The sequence below is a fragment of the Hesperophylax consimilis genome, chromosome 17, assembly GCF_061612785.1.
Source record: "Hesperophylax consimilis isolate HC1 chromosome 17, BYU_Hcon_1.0, whole genome shotgun sequence".
In the NCBI taxonomy this organism is placed as follows: Eukaryota; Metazoa; Arthropoda; class Insecta; order Trichoptera; family Limnephilidae; genus Hesperophylax; species Hesperophylax consimilis.
Window position 1 is genome coordinate 19,623,432 of NC_142852.1, and position 5,366 is coordinate 19,628,797.

Here is a 5,366-nt window from a genome sequence, read left to right on the forward strand (position 1 = left end):
TTCTTAACATCTTTAGTGTTACAATATTTACAACATAATATTTCAATCACTTTTCTGATAAATCAGATGCTTGTGCTAAGGAAAAGACAACTATATATTTTTACATATATTTATATTGCAAATATTATTACAAAAACTATTAATAACCTTACAAGAAAATACAATAAAAGTAATAAAACAGGTTATTTATAAATAATACCTAGGAATGATAAGCAGAAACATAATATGTGGAGTTTATTAAAAAGAATTGAAAAGTACCTACACGGCACACACGCTCATGTAATCGATTTACATAAAGAAAAACACTGTAAAACCATTTCAAATAAAAATTCTTGTCTTAGAAGAATATGTTCAACATATGTATAATAACATTCTCTCTGATTCTATCTTCAATGTAACCAAAATAAATATAAAAACTCAATTAATAATGTATTAAACGTGAACTGCATAAAATGTAATGACATATATTATGTAGTATTATGTTATAATAATCTTCTGTTTTAATAATCTCCTGTTATAATAATCTCATGTTATAATAATTTCCCTCTTGAATAACTTTACATTTTTTACAAAAAAACGAAACAATACTTCTTTTTAAACCACTTTACATTTATTTAACACAATATTTGGGTTCAATCCAAACCGGTTGACGAAATATAAATTAAAATAAAGTGGTTTAAAACAAAGTATTTGTTTCATTTGTATAATGTCAAGCCACAAAGTGTTTGCTTTCTTCGATAAATTTAATATTTTTTAGATAAATTTAAGTAGTGTTTAAATTTTTAGATGCATTATAGAATAGTATATTGAGGTAATCTGTAATTAGTTTTTCAGTTAGGTAAATTACACATGTATAAATGAACCACATTGTAAACTGTTGATTTCTCTGAAATAAAATAAATAAATAAATAATATCAAACAATAAGAAAAGTTATGAGGTGGTATTAGAGAATTTTAAATTGATTTTTTTTGTAACTGTTATAATTTTTCTTAGATATATCTAGGAGTAATTTATTAAAAAAAATTATACCGTTAAATAGTGATTTTGTGCTGTTGTAGTTCAAACTAGTGGTACGGTTAGTCCTCCAATATAAATAATTATTTTGCTTAAAATTAATTGTGGAATATTATTTTTTCAATGAAATCTTTATGTAATTGAAGTACTTCCAATATACCAATCCTAAGAGAAAGTCCAGTTATATTCAATTTTTCAATGAAGTCCTAAATCCTGTATCTAAATTTCGCCAATAAACAATTAGATAATGTTAATTAAGTGTTAATCTCAAGTGACCTACCAGGTAAGTATTGTACTATATATTTTCTCCATATATAGTTAAGTAATAACATAGATCACTGTAGAAATGTATTATAAGTTTGTACAGCGCCCTTGAGGTGTTTTTGCACAAAAACGGCGATATACAAGTCATCCAAGTATTATCATTATTATTTATTATTACTTAATGTAGGAGTATTTTTGTCTTAAATTTTTTTGAGAGGGGGAACTGGGAATCCTTGGAAAACATGTATTGTTGGATAGTAATATGGCTTGTTTAAGATAATTTTTATTAATACTTTTTGAATTGTCGCAAATGGAAGTAGGCATGATTTATATGCACCCCCCCCCCCACCACAAGCCACGATTCCATATATTGTAGTAGTGTAGAATATGCAAGTGCAAAATAAATATCTTTATGTATTTTTAATGATACAGTATTTCTAAGTCGAAAAAATATAAAGATGAGTTTTCTCATTCTGTCTACTGTGGAGTTTATTTGACTTTTCCATTTGATGTTATTATCGATAATTATTCCAAGATGTTCACACCCTAAGCACCCTGATCAAGTTTCTGAAGGAATCGCTTAGGTACCTGCTCACGCATTTAGTTCGAGTTGAATCCTGCAATCATACATAAAGATAGCAGTCAATAAATATACGCGTTAAGAAAATTAAGATTACGTTTTATTTTTATAGTGAATTCCTCACAAGAGTCCCAACTGCTCCAGTCTGGAGCCAGTGAGACTATAGCATCCCCAATTGGGGTATATTGTGAGGCTGTAGGTAAGTGGGGAAGAGGAAGCGATGGGCAAGAGAAAGGTGGGGAAGACAAAGGTGGGAAAGTACCTGACTATTCAGATATAGTCACTAAACACGGCTAAAGCCACTTGGAGCAAAGTTTCAATTCTGAATGGTGGTCTTACACCCGGGCGATACTGGGAGTAACTTCCACTCTGTTGATAATTCTCAGTCGAAGTATATTACAGTAAATATTACCGAATCGGATAGGGACACATTATCTCAGTTGGTAGAGTCATGGTCTGGAAAACCAAAGGTCCTGGGTTCGAGTCCCAAATTTGACAGTGCCTTTTTCAGATGTTCGATTGAGTTTCGCTAATATTGTCTTCATTAATTAAAAATAATACCTAATCTAGATCGGCCACGGGTTCGCAATACTATCGATGTAATGCGTGGATACAGTACTACCATCGATATGTATTAAAAATAATATCTATTCGTGAACGGACGCAATACTACCATCGTAATGCGTACACGCAGCATGATCGTCGTTACGCATTAAAAACCACGCAGGATGCTTCTTAGTTCTGAGTGTCAAGCGGCATCGTTGTAAATTAACCCAATGTTGCCAAATCTGATGATTTACTCAACCAAACACTCAAATAATATACAACAATGTACTCGCGAATGGGCACGGGGACGCAGTACTATCGAAGTAATGCGTGGACGCAGCACGATCGTAGTTATGCATTAAAAACCACGCAGGACGCTTCTTAGTTTTGAGTGTCAAGCGGCACCGTTGTAAATTTACACAATGTTGCCAAATCTGATGATTTACTCAACCACCACGGGGACGCAGTACTATCGAAGTAATGCGTGGACGCAGCAAAACCGTCGTTATGTATTCATAATAATATTTCAGCGTGATGGGCCATGGGGACGCAATACTATCGACGTAATGTGTGGATGCAGTACGACCGTCGATATGGATATAAAATAATATCTACTCGTAATCGGTCTCGAGGACGCAATACTATCGACGTAATGCGTAGACGCAGCACGATCTTCGTTATGTATCGAAAATTGTATTACTTCGTGGACGCGGCAAGATCGTAGAAATGAATAAAAACATACACTGCTCGATATATACATCGTGTAGCGAACCTGTCGGCAAAATGTCAAACGTTCAATATTCGTTTCCAGACATTCTGAGAGATTTTTTGCTTCCACAAAAATTTTTGCCATACGATTCTACATGGGGTAAGCATCGTTCTGGCCAATTTTGAGCTCAAAACATTGTAGCGTCCGTATATCGGACGCTGTAAGTCGGTGGACGCTGCAATGCTATGGAGTTTTTAGGGGTCGGACGCAACAAATGTAGCGGGATATATATATATATATATATATATATATATATATATATATATATATTAGTATATATTTATATATATATATATATATATATATATATATATTAACAAAATGTAATATAGTATATATATATACATACTTTTAAAAAACTAGGTATATGTATTTTTATCAAATTTACATACACCATACTAAAGGTCCCCATAAGGACGTCAACAACAGACGGCAACCGGCTTCGTATTCAAAATTTCAAATACGTAAATGTTAAAAACAGAAAAATTAGGATTAGAAAGGATTGGACCGATAATAGGCCACATGCATCACATTTAAAAAAAAATCCGGTTTAGGCAAATATTCTAAGACGTTCCGTATTTTTTTTAATCGTATTTTTGAAACACTGGTGATTTTTTTAAAATTTCAACTCGAAAAATCAGACCATTTTTTATAAACCGGAAAGACGGGACATAATTTTATATGTGCAAAAAAACGGTAATTAACTAGCCGAAAGTCATTTAAAAAAGAACGTTTTCCACACGAATGTCACAAAAATGGCATGAAATTGTACGGAGTTCTGTTCATAACATCTGTCAAAACACCGCCATCTTTAGCAAAAAGCATAAATATACCAAACCACCTACTCATGCAAAAAGTCAAATCAAAGGTTAAGTGGTTAAGTTCGCAGAGAACAAATAATAAATCTAGTGAACGTTAAACGTCAAATTCAAAAATTCGCCGGATATCAAAGTGTTGCCGTATAAAAAAATAATCAGTGTGGAATTTTACAAAATTAAGGGAACATAATCGGAGACGGAACATTTTCATGTAAATCATTCAAAATCCATCATTAAAAATAATACTATGCATTTCTAAAAAAAATTACTAACGTTTTCGTAATCTTAGTAAAAAAATCTATGCACACTTTTAGCCTTCATTTTAATTGATTCTGAAGAATTTGTTACAAATATTAAAAATGTGTCCACTTCCGAAGTTATTAATTCATCATCTAGAAAAATAAAATCTGGTACTTACCGCTAAGTCCGCTAACTTTATAGTTATACACGGGTTACAAAGTTTTAAAATCGTTGAACGTAAAATATATTAATTGTAAGGTATTGTTTTATTAATCTAAAATATAAATAACTTGCATCCCTCGTGCGGCATAATTTTATTTTTTTAAATTCAATTATAATTTCGCCGAAATAAATTAAAATGTTAGCCTTGGGCAAAACCACGATGAACGAGGTTGTGTCTCGCCTTAAGAATTGCTTTAGGAAGTATAGGAAGGCTGGTAATTCGCGCGGGCGCGTTAGACCTGTCCAGACCTGTCAAAAAACTTCCGAAAGAATAAGTTCTGTAACTTACTAAAATTACGTTAAGTGACTTTTGGTGTCGTTTACATTGGGAATTTGGCCAAACTCGCCTTCAAGAGCGCTTTACAGGAAAAAAACTTACGAGTCTAACCCCAGCCTTAGAACATTAACAAATAACATTTGAGTTTAAACACACATACACTGGCATAATGAAAAAACTGATTAGATTACTTACCATTTCTTGTAATGAATTGAATTTGCAGCAACAATTTTTAAGAACACTATTACTTATATTGGAACTTATTTTTTTTAACTTAGTAAACAAATAAAAGTAAACACTTTATTAATAAAGTTTAGTCGTTCCGATTGAGGTTAGGTTTTGCTAGACGCTAGACGTTAGTCGAAACAAAGCGCGCGCAAGCGTCACACGTGGTTACACGAAATGTGTCATAATAATATGAAAGGTGGCGGCCGAAGCGCGCGCCGGTGGCGGTGCACGGTGACGCGGTAACATTCGAATTTTCGATGCGTTCGTTCCCGAATGATGCGTTTGCCGTCAAACAAAGTATTATATTAAATTAATTAAATATTGAAAGTACTTAAATAAAATTTATATTGTGACAAAAAATATATAAAAACATTATGTTTAACAATTTTAATTAGTGGTCCACCTAG